General features: G+C 39.1%; 1 long non-coding RNA gene across 1 annotated transcript in view; it reads left to right on the forward strand.

Moving 5' to 3' along the window:
• Positions 1-17,409, forward strand: part of LOC137076154 (uncharacterized) — a 37,751-nt gene extending 20,342 nt beyond the window's left edge. Inside the window, exons 3-4 of the long non-coding RNA XR_010905213.1 lie at positions 14,416-14,507; positions 16,642-17,409. This is a non-coding gene — a long non-coding RNA (uncharacterized lncRNA). The remainder of the gene's footprint in view (positions 1-14,415; positions 14,508-16,641) is intronic.

Consider the following 17,409-nt stretch of genomic DNA (forward strand, 5'->3'; position numbering starts at 1 on the left):
AGATATCCATAAAAAGTGTTGTTTTTAAGCTTGCCACAAGCCACCTGAGAGACACACCAAACATGTGGAAGAAGGTGCTCTGGTCAGATGAAACCAAAATTGAACTTTGCAAACGTGGGTATACTTTTGGTCTTCATAAAAATCCCCCAGTTTTCTGCAACAATGCAAAATGTTATGTTTGGCGTAAAAGCAACACAGCTCATCACCCTGAACACACCATCCCCACTGTCAAACCTGATGGAGTCTGCAAAAGACCTGAGACTGGGACGGAGATTTGTCTTCCAAGAAGACAATGATCCAAAACATAAAGCAAAATCTACAATGGAATGGTTCAAAAATAAACATATCCAGGTGTTAGCATGGCCAAGTCAAAGTCCAGACCTGAATCCAATCGAGAATCTGTGGAAAGAACTGAAAACTGCTGTTCACAAACGCTCTCCATCCAACCTCACTGAGCTCGAGCTGTTCTGCAAGGAGGAATGTTTGAAGCCTGAAATGTGGCAAAAGGTCGCGAAGTTCAAGGGGGCCGAATACTTTTGCAAGGCACTGTAAGTACACTTCAGGAAACATTATAAAATAATACAAAAATCCATGCCATGGGACCTTTAATACCGCTGTAGTTTCCACAACTCTGCACATCTCCCTTGTTCTTAAAAATCGGCACCAAAACACTTCTCCATTCTTCAGGCATATCTCACTCTCTAAAACCTTGTTAAACCACATAGTTAAAAACTCTACTGCCATTTCTCCTAGACACTTCCATACCTCCACTGGTATGTCATCAGGACTAACTGCATTTCCTCTCTTCATCCTCTTCAAAGCTCTCCAAACTTCACCCTTGCTAATACTTTCTACTTCCTGGTCAACAATATTTGCCTCTACAACTCTCTCCCTGTCATTTTTCCTCATTCATCAGTTCCTCAAAGTACTTCTTCCATCTTTCCCTCACCCTCCTGTCACCTGTGAACACTTTTCCATCTCTATCTTTAATCACTCTAACCTGCTGCACATCCTTTCCATTTCTATCCCTCTGCCTCGCCAACCGATACACATCCCTCTCACCGTCTTTACTATCTAACCTTGCATACATGTCCTCATACGCTTTCTGTTTGGCCTTTGCCACCTCTATCTTAACCTCATGCTGCATCAACCTATATTCCTGTCTACTTTTCTCCGTTCTCTCACTGTCCCACTTCTTCCTAGCTAACCTCTTCCTCTGGATACTCTCCTGGACTTCCTCGTTCCACCACCAAGTCTCCTTGTCTTCCTTCCTCCTTCCAGATGACACAGCCAGCACCTTTCTACCTGTCTAGTCTGAAGGGAGTGTGGTAATCTTGTACAGGAGCTAAAACTTGATGATGGCCGGTACATGGGACCATTTGAGGAACTCCTCCAGAGACAGTAACCACAAACTTCAGGGAACCAATCGATCTAGGGAAGTTTTTCAGTTGAGTCACAATGTGAACATTTAAATGCCAGAGTTGTACTGACGGAAACACAATCACTTTCCCTAGTTGTGGACACAATTAGGTTTAGAAGAAAAAAAAATCACATTTGAACTCAAAAGGTTATGTTGTTGTTTGTAGCCTACAGCAACTTGCATATACTCTCAGCTATAATCCTGTGAGAAATCACACCTGGCAAAGGTTAATGTTGATTGAATAGCTAGTGACATCTACTGGGTATTTTGTCACCTTTGTTTCTTTGTATGTGTTTCAACAATACACATTTGGAAATAAAATCTAAAGGCTCGAATTTGGAATAATCATATCATAAATTATTTACAATTTAATTGGAAAACAATCAAATCAGTGCTTAGAAACATTGCTATTTAAAGCCACTTCACTTGACCGACAGACCAGCGGCAACAGTCACCATGATTACAGTGTCACTTTCGTATCAATCGAAGACCCGACAAATGCAGATTCAACATGTTCAATGGTTGAAAATGGTAGCCAACAAATGTTAAAAGGTAACGAACCGATCCGACAAAACCCAAAAAAGTGTCTGTTGCTGCCTCTCGCTGCAGTGAATTGACCTGATGAAAGTTTGTATGAAGTTGGGACAATTACAAGTTGGTTTTCTGAAACACAGCATGATTGGGATGCTTTAAGATTAGAAATAGGAAATTTAAACTTGATTATTCACACTTCTGATCAGGCTGATATTACTTTGCTTCATATTTTGATCATGCTTTGATATACCAAGATACCATTTCTGTCATGACATCTCAAAGTGTTTGGTATGGTGATGAAAATGTGATTGCAGATTTATGTTCTGTCATTCTGTCTCTAGATAGATCCTGAACTGTTTTTATTAGTCTCTTTGCTAAACACATTTTACCATGTTTTAATCCAAATATTAAAACAAACATCTTGTATTCTGTCTAGGACTGGCCATGTCCTGACTAACTTTTGTTCTGGCCTTAGAAACTAAAGTGTAGCCTGCATTGCTGTTATACAGAACAAAAGAGAATTACTTATACCAGCCGACTGCACATGAATGGCACCTCAGCAAACTTGACTTCATTACCTACTTTAAGGGTATGACAGTAAGTCTTGTCCTAACTTATGATGTCAGTCTCTCCTGGGCCGAGTCAGGGGAGATGTTTTATTTATCTGTGGGTAGCATTCAGAGGCATTGTAGGGGAGTTCTCTAGTAAACACAGATTTAATGGGCCAGGCTCGTTTTTCGCTGTCTGGCAGGAGCAGCAGTGCTAGAGAAATCCATGTATAAGAAATGAGGAACAATGCTAGACTGGGCTTGAGAACTATAGGCGTGGAACGAGAGGCGACTATGGAATGTGCTGAGAGAGGAGCGATACATGCCTGGGAGTGTATGTGTTGTGTTCTCATCAGAGCTATGCTGCTGCTTCTGAATGCAGTTTGAACATACTTGGTATGGGCCTACTAGTCACTAAGCAGATGTAACATGTCAGGAGTTTTTTGTTTTTGTTTTTTTTGTTACATAAATAGAAAGGTGCAAGATCGTTCAGACAGTTTTTTTAAGAACAGTGAACTCTCAACAAATGCAAACGATTACAAGTAGGTGTTTGTTTGTAAAACTACCCTTTTTTGAAAACGGAACATAGTTTATAGTAGTTAAAGGGTTTATAAAGAATGGTGTGAAAAGGGAAAAACATCCAGTATGTGGCAGTCCTGTGGGTGAAAATGCCTTGTTGATGCTAGAGGTCAGAGGAGAATGGGCCGACTGATTCAAACTGATAGAAGAGCAAGGTATGTAGCAAAGCATTTGTGAAGCCATAAGATGCACAACCTTGAGGCAAATGGGCTACAGCAGAAGACCCTACCACTCATCTCCACTACAAGTAGGAAAAAGAGGGTACAATTTGCACAAGCTCACCAAAATTGGACAGTTGAAGACTGGAAAAATATTGCCTGGTCTGATGAGTCTCGATTTTTTTTGGGACATTTAGATGGTAGAGTCAGAATTTGGCGTAAACAGAATGAGAACATGGATCCATCATGCCTTGTTACCACTGTGCAGACTGGTGGTGGTGGTGGTGTAATGGTGTGGGGAATGTTTTCTTGGTACACTTTAGGCCCCTTAGTGCCAATTGTTTAAATGCCAAGACCTACCTGAGCATTGTTTCTGACCATGTCCATCCCTTTATGACCACCCTGTACCCATCCTCTGATGGCTACTTCCAGCAGGATAATGCACCCTGTCACAAAGCTTGAATCATTTCAAATTGGCTTCTTGAACATGACAATGAGTTCACTGTACTAAAATGGCCCCCACAGTCACCAGATCTCAACCCAATAGAGCATCTTTGAGATGTGATGGAACGGGAGCTTCGTGCCCTGGATGTGCATCCCACAAATCTCCATCAACTGCAAGATGCTATTCTATCAATATGGGCCAACATTTCGAAAGAATGCTTTCAGCACCTTGTTGAATCAATGCGCACATAGAATTAAGGCCGTTCTGAAGGTGAAAGGGGGTCAAACAGAGTATTATTATGGTGTTCCTAATAATCATTTAGGTCTGTGTGTGTGTGTGTGTGTGTGTGTGTGTGTGTAAAACTTATACTACAGTTTATATATAATTATATTATATAACTGTAGTATATGTTTTACTCACACACACAGACACACATTTGTTTTTGTGAAATATGAGCACATTTTATAGGCATAATGGTTTTTATACCATACAAACCGTATTTTATATCCCCCTACAGTGCCCCTGTCCCTAAACCTACCCATCACAGGAAACATTATACATTTTTACTTTCTCAAAAAACTTATTCTGTATGATTTATAAACCTTTGGAAAAGTGGGGACATGGGTAATGTTCTCATATTTCACCCTTTCCTTGTAATACAAATGCCATACCCATGTCATTGTACACTTGTCCTGATAACACACACACGCACACGTATATGTATATATGTGTAAGTTTACTGTCAAACTAAAATTAGTTTGGGACCACTTGAACATATTTAAAAAAAAAAAAAAAAAATGTATCTAATGCAGTGCTTTTCAATCCTAGTCCTGCAAAGCTCATGCAATGACTTTGTATTTTAGTTTGTTTATATGGGTACACAAACTTGATTTTGAAACTTTCTTAAAGTGGAACTATACTACCTCCTGAGTTTTCAGGTGGCTAAAGTAAATCACTTTGAGTCATGGATCTTAGCAATCATGAGGTTTGACAAATAAACAGTGGAGGATATGCGTTCAGGTGGTGAAATCTGAATAAATGGCACAAGCAAGCAAGAAAATGTTGATTACCCCGACATATTCATATTCACTAGCTATTACTCTGAAAAAGTGATCTCAACACATTTCTTCATGGCTGCCCTCATCAGCGAGTTTTTTACGCTGTGTATCAAACGCCACCGCCATACTCTACCCACCCGAGCCAGCAGCAGCCGTCAGACGCAAAGCGCTACCGGGCCGAGTGGGGTTTGAGCAGTGCATCACCGGGAGCAGGTGCCATACATCAGAGGAGCGTAACCTGTCATGGCGTGAATGGGTTTTGTCATGAATGAATAACTACTGCAAATGTAGCGGCAAGGAGGAGAGCTTTACGCTACTAAGCCTTTTCATCTTCTCTGATCCAGGCTTTGGGCCAGACAGAAAATAAACAGAATCTTCTACAAACACAAAATCTCTGTCCCAAATGGAAATGCTGTGCGAAGAGATTTCCCCCCCTTTTTTAGTTTATTTTTTCCATTCAGAGACGAGGGACAACTGACACAGAGAGTGTGTGAAAATGTGAAGTCTATTTTAACTGACAGTACGGTTGTCTGCTTTGGGTTTCTGTGCGTTGGCAGCCGTCCCCTCTGGGCAAGTACAGCTGACTACAGTTGTGATCGTAACAGAAACATCCATTGGGTGTTTAAACCCAGTGAATAACTTCATTCCTGAGGCGATACTTTATTTCCACCAACTATAGTGGATTCATGCTGCATACAGCAGTTTTACACTATGCAGTAGCAGTCTATGATGAAATTAATTAGCACTGTTGTCACTGTACAGCAGATTATGACCCACAGACGGATGCTTCGCCATCCTTTCCACACAAACAAAAACAATTGAATACAAAAAATCTAATTAAGTCATACACAAAACAACAATAGTCACTGATAATAAAATGAAAATAAAACCATAATGAAATAAGGGCATATGCATGCAAATAAAATAAGTCTGGAAAGTAAGGGGCACATGTGTCTTGTTGATGAATATTAATTAGGTGACAATATTTATCTGTGGCACTAAATGAATTGCTGAAATGCAGGTATGTATGCTAGTTATCCTAGAAAACTGCCCACCGCTTATTCGTTAATTCAGTCCACTGCAGAAGCAACCGACTGGCCTGTGATTTCTAGAATGGGAACTCAATGTGATTTTTAGCCACAGGCCCCACAAAAAATATATATACATGCCCCCCTCATTTTGTGTGCTCTGGTGCCAGCCCTGCCGCAATCCAGTGCAATATTTCTTATTACTGAGGCATTTTTTGTTTTAAAGTACTGTTGTGACTTCATATACCACAATACGATATTTCTTATTTTTAACTACAATACTTATTTTTAAACTATAATATCAATAACCTACTTTCTATATTAAAGAAAAAGTATTGCTTTACTAATGAATACAGTAGCATTCTCCTTGCTGTGGCCAGGTAGGGAAGCAGTGGATTAAACAGCCCTTACTGTGAGAAGAGAGGAACGAGAGAAAGGAAGGACAGATTCCTCACCACATTGCATGTATTTTTCCTCACTCCCAAAATACCCCCTGCTGCTATCCCATCTGCCTTGGCACTCTTCAACATGGCAGCTGGCACGCAATCCCAACTATTATCAAAATGGCAACAGTGGATTTACTAAAAAGAATAAAGCAAACTGCAACTTTTTAAAGGGATTTTTAACTTATGGACTGTTTCACATCCGTCACAGGCCTTGAAGATGCACAGGACAAGACGTGTGAAATGCCAGTGATGAGAGAAACTATAGATTTTCAGACTTAGCTCCTGGAAGTCTTACACTTTAATGTGTTTGCTGTAGAGATTCTGCCCTTTCAATTATTTATTAAATTGAACAGAAAAAAAATTATACATGAAGACAATGTTTCTGCAGAAGCCTACTCTAATTTCGTTTAATGAAACATCAGCGACACCTCTTTGTGCATACATGATCTAACTAGTGCTGTGCGAGCCAGATATTTATCAGGTTTGATGCTAAAATAGGCTATTCAGTATATGTAAATTGTATAGCGATCATGAGGTTGTATATCATGTCTCGATATACATTTGATGAGTGCAAATACATTTACTAGCTCCTTTTCACTAATAATATGCTATCATGAATTCTTACGGAGGATTACGTATCCTAGACAAGCAGTTATGGGCAGCGTTTCCCTCTTAAAGCAGAAGCAGCAGCAGGTGGCAGAGGTTTGAGTGAGAACATTGCCTGCTATTATCAAGTCCGTCTCAAGCTTGGAACAGCGATGTCCATTGGGTACGTGGTCAAGCCTCCCCCTCCCCCTCCTCTGGTGCCGGGCCTGGTTTTGTGTGTTTTCGCTGCATTCACGCTGTAAACCAATGCTGCCTCTCAGTCTTTTTGCCACTCAGTGGGGTGTAATCACAGTCACGCCAGCTGACTGTGACGTCACGTGCATTCCCTCTATTGGATAGACCTACAACCAATCAGAGCAACAGAGCGACGCATATTAGTTCTCAAATGTCAACAGTACTCAACTGCACCGTGTTGCCAAGTCTGCTGGGGTTTTTTTCTTCATGGCCGTGGGTTAAAGGGATAGTTCACTTTAAAATGAAAATTCTGTCATCCTTTACAGTCCCTGACAAAAGTCTTGTCGCTTATCTATTTTCTAGAAATACCTAATATTAACCTGACTTTTAATTAATTAATTGGTGTTAGAAATAGCTCATATGAAAAAATAAAACCCTCCCAAATGATGTTTAATGCACTGAAATAAATAATTTTCATAGAAAAAATATTTATCATTTAATCAAGACAGAAAGGTCAAATTTTGGCAAGACAAAAGTTTTGTCGCCTATACAGAAATTAAACAAATTTACTGCAAATACAAAAATATGTCAGCAAATTAAGTTGTGGTGCTGTGAGATCCAAATTTAATATCTTGTATGACCATGAGCTTGAAGGACTGCATCCATGCGGTTTGGCAAGGATTCATACAATTTATTGATGAAGTCATCAGGAATAGCTAAGAAAGCAGTCTTGCATGCCTCCCAGAGTTCATCAATATTCTTTGGTTTCGTCTTCCATGCGTCCTTTTTCATCCTACCCCACATATGCTCAATGATGTTCATGTCTGGTGACTGGGCTGGCCAATCCTGGAGCATCTTCATCTTCTTCGCCTTGGGGAGGAACTTTGATGTGGAGATGGAAGTATGCGATGGAGCACCGTCCTGCTGCAGAATTTGGCCTCTTTTATGGTTGGGGTAGCTAAGAGGTAGCTAAGATTTCTTGGTATTTTAGACTATTGATGTTGCCTTCCACCCTGCAGATCTCTCGCACACCCCCATACTGGATGTAACCCCAGACCATGATTTTTCCGCCACCAAACTTCACTGTTTTCTGGGTGAATCTCGGATCCATTCTGGCTCCAGTAGGTCTCCTGCAATATTTGCGGCGACTGTGGTGTAATTCAACAGAAGATTCATCTGAAAAATCCACCTTCTGCCACTTTTCCAGCGTCCATCCTTTTAGCAGGCTGTGGGCCTTGGCAAATGCCACACGGTTTTTCAATTGTCTTTTGTTTAGTGCTGGCTTCCGGGCACTGATTCGACAATGGAGGCCATTTCAAAACAGAATCCAACAAACTGTTCTGGTTGACACAGGGACTTCAGGTGACCGGGTCTCGTGAAGCTCTGCTGCAGTGGAAAATGGGCTGGCCTTGGATTTTCGAGCCAACAAACGGTCCTCTCGAGCAGTTGTCTTGCGGGGTCTGCCTGACCTGGGCTTGTCAAAAACGTCTCCAGTCTTTTCAAATCTTTTTTTTATCCTCTGTACTTGACGCTGAGACACATTGAAGGTGTCTGCCACATCAGCAGTGGATCTGGTCTTCAGCCTCTTGATAATCAAAACTTTAGTCTCAGGGTGAATCTTAGGCATGTTTGCAGAGGTCTAGTTGCAGTTGATGTGAAGGTCTAGCGTACTGGGGTTCTTTTTATACACACTTGAGACCTAATTGATCCATTATTAGTCACAGGTGAAGCTCATATGACAAGGTGACAACACTTATGTCTTTGCAAAAATTGACTCAATGGGCTTTACCAAGCTGTGGATATTAGAATACTTTTTGAAAGTTTAGTTTTTCACTGAAACATTATCACAAAAGCTGGTGGGATTAAAATAAGCCATTTCTTGTAAAAAAATCTTGATTAGAAATATATTTCAGCGGCACTTTAGGTCAATTTGTACACAAGCGACAAGACTTTTGTCAGGGACTGTACTCACCCTTAAGTTGTTTCAAACCTGTATGGATTTCTTTCTTCAGCTGAACACAAGGGAAGATATTTTGAAGAATGTCAGTAACCAAACAGTTGGAGAGTCTCTTAAACACAACACAGTTTGTGTCTAAAATGGACGTAGTTATTATGGATGTAGTCGGGAGAAAATGTAGTGCATCTGCCTATTGTCGCCTATAGTCGCCTATAGATCTGCACATCTGTCTTAAAGAGGCAGCAGTGTAAATAAACATGCTGATGAATTACTGCGACTTAACCAAATGCAAAGAGAAAATCACTCACAGCTCTTGCATGAATAACTTCAGCTTTAATAAGCATTCATTTAGGCTATTTATAATAAACTATGCAGTGTTATTTTACATTTGATTACTAGAATATATATATATATATATATATATATATATATATATATATATATATATATATATATATATATATATATATATATATATATATATCGATACTGCTTATCGGTCCGGTACTTTAACGGTATTCTTATCAGTACTTTTTGAGATTTTTATATTATATATATATATATATATAAATCTACATGCAATGTGGTGAGATTTTATATATATATATATATATATATATATATATATATATATATATATATATATATATATATATATATAAATCTCAAAAAGTACCGATAAGAATACCGTTAAAGTACCGGACTGATAAGCAGTATCGATAAGAGTAGTAATACCGGTAAAATCTTAACGATACCCATCCCTACTCGCGATGACTCGCTCACAAGATGGCAATGCCCAGTTCGACTCTACTGTTTATCATCTGTCCATCATCATCTAAAGCCCGCCCTGACAATTTCATTGGTCCGAACAGTTTCTGTTCGGGCATAATTACTCCTCTATGGATCAAGTCCAGACCGAACTGCTGCCCGAGCTCAAATGTTGTAAGCGGGGCTGAGTTCGATGGCATCCAGGCTAGTAAATTGCGTGTTATTTTGTTTAATTGTCTGTTTTTTAACATAAACATGTGCTTACGTAGTGAATTGTACATACGTGGAATAAACGCACAGGAAAATAAATGCTTCAAGCAGGAAAAAGGCAAGCTAATTTACATTTTTTAATGCAGGATGTAAAAAACTAGAACATTTTTTTTTTTTTTTTTTTTTAAGTAGGGTAGGTAATCTTTGGAGAGGCTAGCAATACAGTGGAGCAGATATGACATCACTTGCTGGCCAAAACAGGGAAACGAGTTGGCATTTTTAGCACGTCTTCAAAACAACAGGGAACATACAAAAGTGTCACGAGAGACGGTGTTAAACTTACTCATGTCTCAAAGCGCATAGCATTACAATAATAATCATGAACATATCAACAAAGAGCACTGACTTGTACCACTTGATGGTTGCAGATTCATTTTGGCATTGAGCGTTGCCATTGGCACAAACCGCTCCGAGTATAAAGTCACAGGATTTCATCTCTTCCAAATTACAGTAGTTATGGCGTAAGCTCATTGTTTTGGTTTAGAAGGAAGTGTAAAAGCTGGCTGCTGTTTCTGGTTATTGTGCTCACAGTGGTGTCTGTCTAACATAGGTTGAATCCGAAATTGCCCCCTAAACCCTTAATCACTACACTACATCCTACATAAGTCCGTAATAAAGTTCACTTGATGTGAATTAGTGAGTGAATTCGAACAGAGGTTGAGTGTACATCGACTGTACACTTGTTATTGCTGTACATTGTGGGATTGAATGAGTGCATTTGATAAGGTCGACTATAGTTTTGTATAAATATAAACAGAAATACAACCCGGGTCCATTTTTAGTTGCATACCATTTTATGCAACCTGCAATCCAGGACCATGTTGTAACTGCCCACTTAAAAGCCCAAGCATCCCCTTTAAAAGGCCTAGTAAACAAATAACAAGGCTCTTGTCTGTTTCTTAACTAGATGTTCAATTATTCCTTCATAAAGCTCATATGTTGCCAAGTAAATTTTTATGAGAACCATACTTCAGCTCCTGACACTGGAAGAATTTGTAGGTACATGAAGTTAAACCGGCATCAGAGGGGATCTATAAAAGTGTTTTGGGTTTGTGTGATTACTGTTGGTACAAATGTAAGTTTCATTGGATTTATGGAGCCGTTTCCCTGGAGTGTTCATTTCAGCCTATACATAAATCTCCTGGATGACCAGCTCCCGAGGACCTGCACAATTGTTACAGAATGATGTAAAAGTATGACAATATGACAACATACTGTAACAATATTATGGCAGGAGTGTTTATTGGCAAAAAGCTTGCACTGCATTACGTCAGAGACTGCTATAGATCAGCGTAAGGTGTCTGAACATTATTGTAATGCTCTCTGTGTTTGTCCGCCGCTATTTCAGGATAACAATCTCACACTCACATCCACATGCATGCACACACCTCACCTCTCGTTTCCCATCTCGGTGATTAGTTCATTAATCACAGTAATGGAAACGACCTAAAACAAAAAAATTCTCTTATTCCAGCTTCACCCATAATGCTCCTTTATGCACAGAATGGGGCGGCACACTTTTACTCAGTGGAGGGGAGGCGGGACACACTATCAATTACCTTATCGAGGATTCTTGCTCTGCTGGCACTGCACCAGGACATTTCCCACAGGACACGTTTTTGAAAGTATTTCATTAAACAGCAATCAGGCAGCACTCTGTGACAAGAAACTGAGAATAAATTACCATTACTAAGAAATATATGATTTGTTCAAAATCATAAAAAAAACATCGGCTGGAAAACATTCTTGGTAAATAATAATTATATTTTAAGAGCATTATTTTTCCTTTGCCGCAGTACAAAGTATGTACCCAGCCAAGTAAAACAACAACTTTAAAGGGATAGTTCACCCAAAACCTGTCATCATTTACCCACCTTCAAGTTGTTCTAAAACTGTATGAATTCTTTTGTTCTGCTGTACACAAGGGACAATATTTGGACTGATTTGGATTTGTAGCCAAGCGGATCTCTGCAGCCATTGACTACTATAGTATAGTATATATTATTGCTCTCCTGTGGCCTCATGGGATAGTAAAGTGCCCATCAGATGCACATTAGGTGTTTTCTGTGAATTCAGACAATTCTTTTCACATTCTTTATATAGTAGGAAATTATGCAATTTTTTAGATGCAGTCATACATACTTAATATATCTATTTGAAGGGAAGCTTGATTTGAGTAATTTAGTATGCAAATCAAGATGCGCAGGTTTCTTTAAGAAAAATCACTTGCCATATGCAATTGACCTATCGGTAAGCCCCGCCCCCCGACTGAGTGTTTACAGATCACAATGCACAAAAGCCTCATGTTATGGTTGTAAGGATAGCAGATGACAACATCCGCTGTATGTACCTTCGTTTATGTTTTTTGACCTACACGGTACATTACGTGAAAAAAGTTATGTTATTTAGATTTGTATGTTAGCATGGACTCAACTTTAATTGTAATGTAAACCACAAATGAACAATCATGCATTAGTCTGTTTTGTTTGGGTTTAGGAAATGAAATAAAAAAATGACATTGCCCATCCACTCAGTATAACTGGAATCAGTGTTTTACCATTTTTATTTTTTTTTGCATGAACAACACCATTTAACTGATGAGAGCTTCGAATCTATGACGCAAAGAAACCTAAAGTTGTCCGAGTTCCGGTCCCTATGCAACTGATACTCAACTGCAAATGGCTCCTCTTACGTTCGAGGGGAGGGGCTTACTGATAGGTCAATTCATATCCCTGACCACGTTCACTAAAACTAACCGTATTATGTAATGCAAAAAGACTTTTTGCATAGGCAGCATTTGAGTAAAATCCAGGACGAAGAGATGAGCAGCAATGATCAATGGGTAGGCTAATCTCTTTCCACCTCATTTCCTTTCTTTGGAAACATGCTGGGTATATGCATGCAAAAAGCATCGACCCAAAAGAATCTTCAATCTGGAGACGATCTGAGCCTTTACAGACGAGTTCTTAAACAAGCATGCTGAGAAGTTAAAGCAACTCCTCCACAGGAGACGGGCTACACTCTCCTAAACATGACATCACACCTGAAAAAAATCTTCCCCATGTGCACGTATAGCTCGATTGCAGTCCCGACACGTATGGAAATGCAGACAAACACACTTCATTTCCCTGTCAGTACGCTATGAATTTGAGATGCATGCTGATTCTCGCAGGTAGTCTGTGGCTTTTTGCAAGCCGTGCCTGGTCTATGGTACTCTGCTCCGTGTCCATCACCTGTAAACTACACAAAGAACAGTAATTGCTTGTCTTGGCTGTCAGCTCAGCTTTTGGGGAATCTACACTTGCTGACACCAAGCAGATATTTACACATGAAATGAAATTACTGCCTTTTCAGTGCACCACTCCAGAGATATGCTACTCACAGACCTGTCAGTCTGTTTGGGGCATTTATATTTATTTATTTAATCTCATGGAATAATGTACAGCAGTCGGAGTAAAGTATTAAGAGTTGATTTGATTCTCAAGCATGAAGATCAACTTGTTTGCATTCTTGCGACCACAGAGAAATCTCAATCGTTGAACTGCATTTGTTCAGTCTATCATTTTAATGTTACGTTTACATACAGACGTACTGCACAAGCTCCAATACACAGTCAGAATCCCAGATTTGCAGGGTCATATGAAATTTTCTTGTGATGAGGTTACATTCAGGTTGTGGTTAAATCCTCACAGGTAACACAGACAGTATTGTAGCACAAACTTAACTTTCTCTTTAGGATGAAATAGAGTATGGCCCTGAAAGATGAGAAACAAAGAAAGACATTGCAGTACAAAAAATGAGATCAGAAAGTGCATGTGAGGAAAAAAAAAAAAAAAAAAACTCTTTTATTTTTTTGTTGATGTTTTATAAAACATTTGGCATTGTACAACTGTCCTGAAGAGGCCTTCTCTTTCAAGTGCGTGAGGATATTGTCTTATAAAAGATGATCTTTTCAGATGATCTCTGAAAATGTAAAAATAGCAGCCAATATTCGCAATGCTCTATTTACTGACTAACAGCAATATTGAAGTCAATTTCACCACCACCCCAGGCATATACGCCTGTCATAGTGAGCATAACTTTTACAGGGCACTTTTCAAATGGCACCTCCCCTGGAGAAATTCACAAGGCTATGAAACTACTTTTATTTTTAGATGGATCTCTGGTATACACGACATTATCATTCAGCAGACCAGATATGTCAGTCAACAACCGACTAATCCACCAGGTCCAATGCTATTGCATTCTATACACAGTCATTGGGGAGGAACAACATATTTAATTGTGCACAAATGATTGTAAAGGACAGATACGCTTTCTGTCTTAAAGCCCAGACCCCACGCAAACCTCTTCAGTGCTTTCTACTCCATTAACATTAGGCTCAATACAGTAACTAATAACCTGTGCTTTCTTTAATTCTGAAGGTTCAACAGGTGGCTGGAGCTTGGAGACACTCACATCAAGATGAGAGGAGGTAGAGAACAAGGCATCCATATGAACCAAAGATGTGCAATAGGTGAGAATGTGGCACAGCAGTACACGATTCAGCTGTGAATTAAGGGAACAACAGCACTGCAGTCAATACACTTTTGTTCATCTTAAAATGGAGGTGAATGTTAACCCAAGGGTCATTAGACAAAAGATGAGAGGATCATATGGCTGTTTCACATTGCACTCATAAGATAAACAGCATGCATTAAGGCTCTATGCATAAAATAAAGCCATTTCTGGGTCTCTACATTGAGTATTTCCTTCAATAGCAGCCATAACACATTTGTCTGATGTTCAGAATGAGATGTTTTTGCAGCTTATTGCTAGTAAATGTTTTTTTGTTTTTGGACCGGAGGGAAAGTTATGTTGTAATAAACATCAAGCACTTTTATCTCAAAAGATCAAGAACACTCATGATACAACTTGTTTAACTTCTTTGTGCCGTAAACCTGGTGCCAAGTCTGGAACTACATAATTAAGATCTTTGATATATTTAGTATCTTTTTTTAACATTAGAGTACTGTTGACGCATACAGTCATGTGAAAAAGAAAGTCTGCCCCTTTGAATTCTATGGTTTTATGTTTCAGGACATAAAAAAAAAAAAAAAAACATCTGGCCCTTGGTAGGTCTTAAAATTAAGACCTGTGGATTGGACAGCAGATGACATATTATACAGTGTCATGGTTTATTTAACAAAAATATAGCCAAAAATGGAGAAGCCATGTCTGACAATCTAAACACACCCTTTCTGCTTCCATAGGAATTAAGCAGTCAGGCGCCACTAATCAAATGTTCAAACCTTTAATTAATTGATCATCAGCAAGCGGGACCAACTGTAAAGCAGAACTTGTGGCAGTTTGCTGGTCTAGAGGAAAAGACGGAAAGAGATCAGCAATGGAGGAAAGACATCAGCAATGATCTTGGAGAAGTATTTGTTGCTGCCCATCAATCTATTTTTTTGAAGTCCATCATTGTACATTGAGGAAGATCATTCGCAAATGAAAAACATCTTCCCATGAGTGGACGTCCCAGCAAATTCACCCAAAGGTGCAATGCTCAGAGAAACTGGCAAAGGGCAAAGTGGAGATGTTTGGCCATTATGCACAGCGTCACGTGTGCTGAGGGGGGCACCACAAGAAAATTCTCTCTCTACTGCAACCACACCCCACGCGCTCAGCTCGCCGCCGCGGGCATCATAATGTTATTACGCTTAGGGCATCCAGACGGCCAGCGGCAGGACTGGTTGCCTGTGAACGTCTCTGAACTTCTCTCTAAAGTATGCTTTTGAGTCAATTGTGAGGTCATCTAAAGATCATGGATTGAAATTCTGTGGTGACCTTAAGAGAGCTGTGCATAAAAATATTCCCATAAACCTTAATGAACTGGAGCAACTTTGCAAAGAAGAGTGGGCCAAAATTCCTCCAGAACGATGTGGGAGACTGATAGCCATATAGAATATTATTACTTCAAATTATTGTTGCTAAAGTTGGTTCTACAAGCAATCGAATCATTGTGCTTTGTTTGTTACACAGAGCTTCTCTATTTAATAAAAAGAAAAGTCAAAAAGATGACACGGTGTACTGGGTCATGTTTTGTTCACCTGAGGGTGTATTTACCTAAATTTACCTGTCATTTTTTTATGCCCTCCTGATACGTAAAATAATAGAATTCAAAGGGTGTTACAAAAATTGTAAACATTTTTATTCAACAATTATTTCTTATATTACTTAGTTATATAAAAATTTATAAAATATAAATAGCAAAAATATCTGTAAAATATAATTTTGAAAATATTTTCTATTAAGTTCTTTAATATCTTTTTCAACATTTGTGTACTGTTAGAGATATAAACCAGAGCAAAAATGATTTAATCACAATATTACTCACAATTATTACATTTTTACAATTATTTTACAATCACAATTATTTTATTCTATTATTCTCCATAGTTATAAAATAAAATAATTATAGAATTAAAATTATTGATTTGAATTTAATTATTTCTATGCCAGTCATTATAAGCAACATAAAAGGAAACAAGTTTGAGCAATGTTGAATTCATTGCATTGCTACTTTTTAATTTTGTTTATTTATAATTTGTTTATTATTGCTTTTTTACTACTATCTTTCTCTGAACTTTCCCTTTGACTGTTTGCAGGCCTCCTAACTGGACTGCAGTTAAAAAAACACCCTGATACATGCAAAAACTCTGCAATATTTTCCTCATCCTCAAGGTGGAGTTGAGTCTGCCTGCAGTCCCGGACGGACAGCTTAACTCAAGCCTCCTTCCAGTCTACCATAATACAAGAGCAGCGGTAACCATGGTAACTTCTTCAGAACCCAGCGCAAACATTTATAGGGCAATGGATTTGCTTGAGAAATACTGAAAAGAGCTAAAATAGAACACAGCAGTCGGAGAGAAGCATGCCTGTGCGTTTGCAGGACAAAAAACAATCAGGAGCTTTTGAGTTAATATGAACACTTGCCTTGATCATTCATCGTTCTTGTTCTTTCTCTCCAAGCTTTGTTTTTTGTTCCGTTGTCCACCTCCTGCTTCTATAATTACAACATTATGAAGGACTTGTGAGTTTTTGAGCGCTGCCTGGGTTTTTCTTTCTCTCTGGTGCTGAGTAGTGGCAGTAATTTAGCATCAGTGAAGCCTGCAGCAATAGGGGAGCATACAGCACCATAACCCTTACTCAGAGGAGCACAGGTGAGACCAGAGCAGAGCTACTATTACCTCTGGAAGAAAGACAGCCCTTATTGCTGTCCATTTCAAAGCCTGAGAGAGAACTGTCAAAGCTCGGTATGACACATCCTTGTGATAATACTGTGTTATTAGGCCTAAAAGTTACACTAAAGCAGAGGTGTCCAAACTCTTTTTTTAAGGGGGATTCAATGTTGTGGACACACCTGGAGGCCAGGT

This window comes from Pseudorasbora parva, chromosome 5, assembly GCF_024679245.1.
Source record: "Pseudorasbora parva isolate DD20220531a chromosome 5, ASM2467924v1, whole genome shotgun sequence".
NCBI lineage: Eukaryota > Metazoa > Chordata > Actinopteri > Cypriniformes > Gobionidae > Pseudorasbora > Pseudorasbora parva.